Source organism: Physella acuta, unplaced genomic scaffold (genome assembly GCF_028476545.2).
Source record: "Physella acuta isolate Inbredline_101_S28 unplaced genomic scaffold, ASM2847654v3 ptg000450l, whole genome shotgun sequence".
In the NCBI taxonomy this organism is placed as follows: Eukaryota; Metazoa; Mollusca; class Gastropoda; family Physidae; genus Physella; species Physella acuta.
Genome location: NW_026731969.1, coordinates 574496 through 585167, shown reverse-complemented (window position 1 = coordinate 585167; position 10672 = coordinate 574496). Strand labels below are relative to the sequence as shown.

Below are 10672 nucleotides of genomic sequence, written 5' to 3'. Positions count from 1 at the left end.
TATGAGCGATATTGATATGTGTTCGTATTGTATATCGAACTGACAAAACATTGGTGTTGTTGTATAGAAATGGTTTAGTGGTAGTTCTACCTGTTAAATAATATATTAAATGGTTGAACAAAACGGATTATCTATGAGCGATATTGACATGTGTGCGTATGCTATTGACAAAGACAAAATATATTTCTAATCTACAAAGTATCGGTGCTGTCAAGATAAGGATTTATATGGGATAACAGACGTGAATATGGTGAATTAGTTTAAAGTATTATAAATATAATACATATGCAAAAAGCTGATACCAAGGGGTATGTCAGGGGTTCTCAGAATAAAAAAGTGTTGTTAAAGATACATGTATTTGTATAGACTATAAAAGGTACCTTCTAGTAATGTGTAGGAAAGTAATGCATGAGTGCCGACTTAAGATTCGTCAGGCATCCAACGGAACGTTCAGGTACACAGAAAGAAAGTCAGGTACCCACTAGAACTTTCTCATGTACCTGCTAGAAATGCTTCAGGTACGCATTAAATTCTTACAGAAACTCACTAGAAATGTCTCATGTACCCAGTAAGTGCCCAATAAAAATGTCTCAGGTACAAGCTAGAAATATCTCAGATACCCCACTAGAAATGTCTCAGATACATATTATCAGGTACCCACTAGAAATGTCTCAGATACATATTATAAAAGTGTCTCAGGTACCCAGTATAAATGTCTCAGGTACCCACTATAAAAGTTTCTCAGGTACCCACTAAAAATGTCTCTGATACCCACTATAAAAGTGTCTCAGGTACCCGGTAGAAATGTTTCAGATACCCACTAGAAATATCTCAGGTACCCACTATAAAAATGTATCAGATACCCACTAGAAATGTCTCAGATACCCACTATAAAAGTGTCTCAGGTACCCGGTAGAAATGTCTCAGGTACCCACTATAAAAGTGTCTCAGGTACCCGGTAGAAATGTTTCAGATACCCACTAGAAATATCTCAGGTACCCACTATAAAAATGTCTCAGATACCCACTAGAAATGTCTCAGGTACCCACTATAAAAGTGTATCAGGTACCCGGTAGAAATGTCTCAGGTACCCACTATAAAAGTGTCTCAGGTACCCGGTAGAAATGTCTCAGGTTAAAAAAAAATACTTCTGTCATGTACCACAAGAAACAAAAAAAATAGAAAACGAGTATAACCTAACCATTCACGTTGACTAATACCAGTGTGATCCCAGGGGAACAAAGGGCTGCAGCCACACCTCTCTATCAGACTCTATTTTAAGCGGCTCCCTTTATTGGTGCCCACGTAAGCCAGGCAGCCCTTGCCTCTTCTTCTTCTGTTCTCCGGGATTTTCTTGGCCTGCCGACTTTCCTCTTACCCTGAGGATTCCAATAAACCAACTTACCCATGTTAAATTGTCATTGTTTAATGTCGGTTAGCGAATCTAAAATAACAGTTGCATTAATTTGGGTGATTGTTTGAATTAGGTATTCTTTGTTCTTTGATTAAAAAAAAATATTTACCCTACATTTACGAAAGTTATTTGCATAAGTATGATTTAATGCGTGTGTGTCCGATTGTCTGTGGCTGTGCCGGTGTGTGAATAATTTGTGAGTTAAATTATGTACCAGCTTATTAACGTTATCAGTAGACTTCGTGTGTTAACTTAGGTATATTGCATTACCATAAGACTCCTACACGTATACAATAAAAACAATTCGATTCAACCGCAAATTTTACAAATATAACTGCCAGACAATAACTACAGTTTAGTCCATGATGTTTGGAGAACTACGGTAAAATATTGATTAAACATTTGATTAAAATGAGAATTACTTAATTATTACTATATTTTTTAATTAAGAATAAAGCGTGTACGTAAGTGGCGGGCAGACGTGAGCCATGGGTTTAGTTTACAATGTTTAATGACATTACTGAAATGTTATTTTAGAAGCGTAGTCATTGTGGGGTAAAATTGTCTTACTTGACTTAATTCTTTTTACTCCTTTTGGAGAAATAGGGCCTTTACCATAACATTTATATTTGCCCGGTCCCTGGCTGGTCATTTTGCTGCCTCTTAAGGCTAGATGCTACACCAAATGCACTTTTTCGTTATTATTCAAGCTAATCCATTAAAACTTTACCCATATAATATATACTGAAAGTTATTTTTTTTAAAAAAGGTATAAGAATCTATTTTACCATATGGTTGCCATGGTAACGGCCGCCATATTGGATTTTTGTTTATCATTTCCAAAATGCTAAGGCTCTATAACCACAACTGCTAAACACACCAAAATGCATGCATTATATAGGGCGATTTGAGCTTATTAAGTTCTATGTTTCACATTTTTAAGTAAAGCCAAGCAAACTGTTTTTTCTAAAAAAAATTTCTATCAAACTGATAAAAAACACTAAAACGTGCACAAATGTAGCTTATTTCTGGCTTTAAAAAAAAAGCAAGTTTTGATAGAAATTGAACATAGAAGTTATGTGTATGTATACTTCGCAGAACCGCAGGGACTACTAAGCGAACATATTGCGAACAAGGACACACCTTTACTGGTGATCCAATGCGTGACGTAACTTATAACACGAAACAACCAAAAACGGTTTACAAACAGAGTTTCTTCCAGGCATCTCTTTGTGGGGGTGGAGAGGGGGAAAGGCCGAGCCCCCCTGAAAAAAACGTCTCCCAGTACGAAATGGAATTTATATAGAAAATATATCCTTTTACCAGTGTCCGCACCGCACCCCCACCCCATCCGGAAAATGTTGCCCTCGCCCTCCGAAAATATCAAGTGCTGCACTCCCCCCCCCATGCCCCCGGAAAAAAAGTCTGGAAGAAACACTGTTTACAAAACACGCCTAAATGAAACAACCGCTTGTTAATACTAAATGAGTTTAATACTATATGCACTATCTACATAACGCAGTCTATTTTAAATACAAATATAATAGCTAGTACACAAACTAAGATACAGTCGCTATCTAACAGCACAGAACTAACCTAAACTACTCTTGTGGGAAAACGGGACTAAACTGAGGCAATCACACGTTCTCACATACCTTATATACCCAGAGGCGTAGCGACCCTTCCCAGCGCCCGGGGACAAACTTTTCGATTCGCACCCCCCCCCCCCCTCAAACTTTCAATTTGCACCCCCCTCAACCTGTCAATTTATTTTTCCAACCCATTTTGGCGCCACCTAAGGTCGACGCCCGATGACATATGTACCCCCCCCCCCCCCCCGATCCCCCCCCCCCCGCTACGCTACTGTATATACCCTTAAAGAAAACAGGTATAAACCAGACTGTCAAACTCACAACACAAGGATTAACAGGAACGAATGGGATAGAGTACAAAGTGTAAACAACATTCACCCTCATTCTTTCCCCTTCACACGTTCACTACAGAAAACAAGAAAAAACACTTATTACTGTTAATTTTAGAAATGAATTTAATCACTGACTTAAGTCAGATAACAAATTGAATGCTGTTGTACTGTTTTTTTATTGCAACAATATTTTTTGGCGTGGGTCAGTGGCGTAGCGAGGTCGGGTGTCACCTGGTGCGGCACTTAATGGTGTCACCCCCCAGAGGCGTAGCGACCCTTCCCGGGGACAAAGTTTCATATTTTCGATGTGCCCCCCCCCCCTCTCAAACGTTCGATTTCCACCCCCCCCCCCCTCAAGTTTTTCTCTATATATTTTGCTATTTTTTGCCTTTGTGTCGACCCCCTAAATGGTGTCACCCGGTGCGGTCCGCACCCCCCTCGATACGCCTCTGGTGTGGGCATAATGTATCCTGTTCTATTACAGTCCCACGTCGCTCTGAATTCTCCTTTTGCCTGTTCCACTGCTCACTACCTCTGATCAAACCAATTTGATGACGTTTGATTAACTGTGTTTCATATAAATCACATTTTCTACCCAGTGTGTTAATGACCATGTCATACTCCGAACAAAAGCATATTCTAGTGGTTGGCAGATATTGGGATTATTCTAGGCAGATACACAAGTAACAAAAAGGGTTCAATTGTTGTCCCATTTCTCACAGTTTACCCATAACTATTTTGCTCCGAATTCACTCAAGTGTAATAAATAAATAAATAATATATATATATATATATATATATATATATATATATATATATATATATATATATATATATATATATATATATATATATATATATATATATATATATATCACAGACAAAAGTACTTCGAAATTTTTGTCTAAAAGTCGTACGCTCTACGATTCAACAACGCGTTTTTTTTCTTTTTAAGAAACAGCGATTATTCTTAATGTAGTCCGAATTGAATAATTTTAATATTTGTATCCAACTGTGTTTTTTCCAGTGTTCTTATTATTCTACGTTTATATTGTAAATAAAGAACACTGTTTGTATTGGATGTTGTGTGATAATTTGAACAAATAAACAGCTTTAACGTTGAATGGTGAATGTGGTTGTTCGTACAGTTAAAGACACGAGTAACAATAATTTTTGTTTCGGCTCAAATTAAAGATCGACTCTACTTTATCTACTTTTACGGTACATATGTTTTCACATAAAACATAAGATGTGAGCTATGTTAGGGGCCAATGTTAAGAAAAAATAAATTAACAACTCGTTTAATGTCCTATGGGGCGGAGTGGTCTAGCTGTACAGAGCTGGACTGCTAACCCGTAAGTCTCGAGTTCGAATCCGGGTATAAGTCAGTAGACCGTCCCTGAGTCCACCCAACTCCTGGGTACCGAACACACGTTAGGGAAAGTAAAGGCGGCTGGGCATAGTGCTGACCACACTATCTCTTCATATGCCGAGGTCACAGAAACAAGTGAACTCTACTTCACTTGCCCCATAGACCGTCAGGTTTGAAAGGGAAACTTTACTTTTTTTTTACTCCACCCTACTGTCGCTACATTTAGTTGTGAACGTAGCACATCGTGCTCAAGATCCAGTATGTGTTGTGAACATTTTAGGCTGCTGCTGCATGACAGAAAACGACAGTTCTAATCAACTTAACTACTCTCTTGGAATAAACGCAACAAACATTCTACACGAAATAAAATACACAAATGTAAAGAATAAAAACGACATGTACAAATAAAGTACTATTAGTTTATTGAGATGACTATACACCGCCCTTTGTTTTGATCAACAAACTGAGTGTCTGACCACCTCTAGTAACGGCATGTGCAGCCGCCACCAAAAAGGTTGCAGCTGTTGAATAGAAAAGAATAACTTTCAATTGATTTACGCAGGGGTCAGAGTCCTCTGTTACAAAAATGTATATATATATATATATATATATATATATATATATATATATATATATATATATATATATATATATATATATATATATATATATATATAATCCTATGGGCGATCTTTTCTCTTTCCCTCTGTCCGCAATATTTGTTGATATCGTGATCAGTATGTTAAGCGATATATGTAAAACTTAAAGATACGGACTTTCTGTTTATATATATATATATATATATATATATATATATATATATATATATATATATATATATATATATATATATATATATATATATATTGTAACAACTTATATACGACTCTAGTTGTAATTGTGAGCTCTTTCATTAAAGAATATGATTGAACAGTTCTTTCAACTTTCAACTTTATTTACATTACTAAAATAGATCCACAAGAATAATGATGGTAAATCTATGGTGGAATAACTACAATCAAAGTACAAAGTACTCTGTATACGAGAAAGTAAAAAGTAGTAAACCTTATTTTTTGCTTACCGACACCAGGCCTTACAGCATTTTAAAAAGTCGTATTTGCGTAACAAGGTTTCATTTAAAGTGCAGGGTTTTCCATAAGGGAGGCATAAATTTCTGCCATTTAGGTCCTTCATACTGAAATGTTTAAAAAGTAATTTATTGAGCTGTATCTAATTAAAAACAATCTAAATCACGAATGATTTTAAGTAACGACAAAAATGAAATTCTTCGAATTATTAAATATCATAAACGGCATTAACTTTTTAAATTCCATTCTCATTTTGTAGACTTGAAGCAATATGACTAAAGTGACGGGTGTCAATAAAAGACGTCATAATATTCCATTAAAAATTGAACATTTTGTTAGATTGCGCTTGCAAATGGGTAACAGGATTGTGGGAATTGGGGGGGGGGGGGTAAAAATAAGAAAGTATGTTGTCAAATCCTTTTTTTAAAAGTACATATTATCTTATCTTGTATTCATTGTTTTAACAGTTGTATTATACATTGTCCTTTTGGTAGCATTGGAGGGTTGTCGCCCTTTTTCGCTTAAATCAGCACTTCAGCACAGTCTTAATGGACTAGAGCATGGGTTCCCAACCTGGGGGTCGCGACCCCCAAGGGGGTCGCGAAGGGCTTTCTGGGGGGTTGCCAACTGGTAGACTAAACTCTAGCAATAAATAAAAAACATAAATATTTAGAAAAATATTTGAAATTCGGCATTACTAACATCACTGGAAATGGAATAGAGAATAAACAATTTGTACTGTGCAAAGTTGTTCTTAGGAGTCTATGAAAACTTCCAAACGTAGATTTGAGACGAGTCATTCGGAACACACCAAAATGGATATGTAGTTCTTTCGTCGGCATAAAGCGAGTTGCAAACGTTAGAGACTTGATCGAACAGAACGTTTTCACCAAGAAAGCACATCATTAGTGCAAGCATCATATAAAGTAGTATTAGAAATTGCCAAGCAAAAAACCTCTTACACAAAGGAGAAAATCTCATCAAACCATGTATGCTGAAGATGGTAAAATTAATTCTTGGGGATTCCAGTGCAGTAAAGATGCAACAAATATCTCTGTCTAATAATACTATGCAGCGGCTTATGTTAAAAGACAAATTTAGAATGAAATCAAACTTTCACCATTGTTTGATTTTCAAGTTGACGAATCGACAGACGTGAGTTCGTGTTCGCAGTTGCTTGTCTTTGTGAAATGTATTCATTCAGATGTTAGCAAACAAGAGTTTATGTTTTGTGAAGATATCATGGAGAAAATAAATACGTTTTTTTGAAACTGGAAGATTAAAATGGGAAAACGGCTGTGGGGCTTTTACGGATGGTGCGTCATGTTTGGGTCAAATCGGGGGTTCCAGAAAAAAGTAAAAGGTAAAAGACTTAGCTCCCTAATGAAAGGGAATCCACTGCATAATTCACATATGCTCTCGCCAGCAAGACTTATCCGACTTCATTGCTAATAAAAGTCGTAAATCATATTAAATCTGGAGCCCTAAACACCTGTCTGTTTCAAGAACTGTGCAAAGACATGAATAAAGATCACGAGGTTCTACACTTCAGTACGCTGACTGTCAATAGGAAATGTCAAGCGTGTTTTTGAATTGAAAGATGAAATCAAGATGTTCTTGGAAGTGCAAGGAAACAAGACCTTTTGATATACTTTAACGACATGGTGTGGTTGGAGAGAGTATCATACCTAGCAGATATATTCGAACATCAACATAAGCTTAACCTGATAAAGGAACGAATATTATCTCTTTTCATGCTAATCTCTTGGCATTTTTATCAAAGCTGCAAAGTTGGCAAGGAAAAATAAATATTTTTAATACTGCCATGTTTGAGAAACTCTGCAGTGTGGTGTGATAGATAAAATTTCGAAAGGATTCTGTGCATCTTGAATCTCTGGACAACGAACTGCGGCGTTATTTTCCCCGAGCTGAAAGAAGAAGAATCTGCATTGTCACCCATTCTCTGCTTTCCTTGATGTTACCAGCATTGCCGATGAATAACAAGATGAATTCTTAAATTCTTAAATTTAATTGTTAATGCTAGTTGATGCTTGTTAATAGCATGTAATTTTGCTCATCGTATTCAAAGAGTTATAAAAAATAATTCATATTGAAAGTCTACTAGAAATAATTAATTTAGTGCTTATTATTTTCTTTACTAATTTCGACTTGTTAGTTATATGGGGGTCGCGGGTCACTTACGTTTTATGAAAGGGGGTCGCCACTCGAAAAAGGTTGGGAACCACTGTACTAGAGATAACTCCACTCACAGCAAAATCTCAGTTCTGATCTAATAGCTATAATAGTTAGGGAAAGCAAGGCGACTGGGCATGGTGCTGACGAAACTATCCCTTCATATGCCCAGGTCAAGGAACAACATCATCAGCTCAATGGGTCGCTAGTTTAAAGAAGGATATTTTTTTTTAAGAACCCACAAATTTTCAATTCATTACACCGTCTCTGATATTACCTGTTGGAGACGGTTGTAAGTTCGATACTGAAGACGACCACTAATACCAGTAGCACTGAGTTCATGTTGAAAAACTACATTTTAGTCACACAAAAAAGTAATTAGAAATATAAATATAAATAAATAAATAAATAAATAAATAAATATATATATATATATATATATATATATATATATATATATATATACATATGAGGCAAATTTTCTATACAGTTAGTTTATCAATACAACTTGACTGAAAAATTATTTAAAATGTCGACATTTAAGCAGATAATACATTAGAAAGCAACGTGGAGGCTGAAACCTTAAATAACAGTTTAATTGTTTTATTAGTTAAAGATCTGTTAGTTGTTATAGAGTATAGAGAATGAGCCAGGGAAGAAATCTGAGATAGGATGTCAAAACACATTAGGAATAGAGTAAACAGTATATGTCAGGCTTGTTAAGTGAACTGGCAAGACTATAAAAAGACGCCTCGGTCTCGTAAGGCGCCAAGAAGAAGACAATATACGTATGCAGTAGAGGCGGAACTACTAAGAGAAGTAATTGCTTTTTAATTTGTTTAGTACAAATATATTAAAAGGGGCTTATTAGCACCCTATTTAATCATTTAAAAAAGGGAAATTAGCCATGAAAGTGTTTTGAACGTTTGCCTATCTTTCACAATACAGCTCAGGCATACATGTATTTTATACGCAACAGCATGTGTTAGCTACTGTATAAATCACAACTGCAGTAGATCTGTTTGTTATTTACAAACGCTTTTACCGTCAAGTCAAAAATGCAAGAAAATTATTTTTTTAACTAAAAAAAAAAATATTATGGTCGGCTATGGGCACCTAATGTCGTGCTCCCCCACCCCGCATTGCGGGGTCTTGCGACACTGTAGTTCCGCCCCTGGACTGTGAGTGAATTTCCTTATATGAGCTATATGGAGAAAAAAAAATTGCCGAACGCCCCCTTATGCCGTTCAGCGAGTTCATACACTGACCCTGAATGGTAAGAAAAATACATTCTGTCCATTCGAAATTAATCCTTGTAGTTGTTCGATTTGTCCAGATGCCGTAGTTTCTTATTTTTTTTGTGAAAAAAAGTAAACAAAGACTACGTCATTCGGTCCACGTAGAAAGAAGGTAGCTTTGTAAAGTAATAATTTTTAAATTAAATTTTATACTATTTATAACAAAAATAAATTACGAAATTTAGCATTTGTTTTAGTTAAAATGTCATTATACATTGGTATATATCCTAGAATTGTAGAACTTAACTTCAAAAGTTATCGAAGTATAATCACTGAGTAAAAGCTGTGAATTACACTGTCAAGAAGGCCTCTGTAATTCTAATTACCTTTGAGTTAGAAGTGTGCGAGTATTCATTCAACGTTTCTCTAACATGATTTAATGTTTAAACTTTAGCACTCCATAAAAGCCAATTACCAATTAATTAATCATACACATTCTCATTTTTTTTTTTGAAAACCTAAGCAAAGTTAGTCTTTATGCCTAGTTTTATATAAACAAAGAAATGCATCTCTCAAGAAATTATATTTAAAATAATTTTGATCAAAATAAAACCTTAAGTAAAAGAATCGTGATATATCTAGTAAACATGTTAACGTAAAGATTTCATAGAGATTTTAGCATTGAAAAAAAACTTAAGCTGTGTACATACCTATGCCAATTTTCAAAAGAACAAATAACGAGCGAGTGCAACTGCGTGATACTGTTCAGCGCGTTTTATAAAGTAATCGCCGCTATGACAGATGGGATGGCTTAGTACGTGTCTAATCAGCCACATACACTGTACACATATATACACACATCGTTTACATATACATAGAAAAATATACAGATATTGATATAAATTTATAACCTGACAGCTTTACATCAGTGGTTGATTGACTATTATACGTGAGGCAATAACGTCACTGTTTACCTCCTTCCTACCAAAATATCAATAAAAATAATTTAAATAATTTACTTAGCTGTATTTTATTTTAACAAAAATGCAAGTAAAGCATAAGGAAATATGAGATTAAAATTATACGAAATGTAAAACATAAATATGCTTATGTTATGTTTATGATAACTCTTTAAAACAAAAACGATTTAATACAACTTAAACAAAAGGAAAATAGGGAGGTTAGTCCATAAATAAGGTCGGAACTGAAACTCGACCTTTGTAGAATCTAGTTTAATATATATATATATATATATATATATATATATATATATATATATATATATATATATATATATATATATATATATATATATATATATATATATATATATATATATACATGTGTGTATGAATTTGTGTGTGTATGTGTTGTGTTCTATTAGAAGTACTACGTTTAAAGTTGAAAGCTCTGTCCTGTGTTTTAATATATTTTGCGCATGTT

At 34.9% G+C, this 10672-nt stretch overlaps 1 long non-coding RNA gene across 1 annotated transcript; it reads right to left on the bottom strand.

Annotated features, from left to right (window-relative positions):
- Nucleotides 1-5123: 5123 nt before the first annotated feature.
- LOC131943298 (uncharacterized) lies at nt 5124-10033 on the bottom strand. Its single transcript, XR_009386878.1, has 4 exons — nt 9940-10033; nt 8269-8342; nt 5792-5905; nt 5124-5231 (listed from the first exon to the last, which is right to left on the bottom strand). It is a non-coding gene; the product is annotated as an uncharacterized LOC131943298 (long non-coding RNA).
- Nucleotides 10034-10672: the final 639 nt, after the last annotated feature.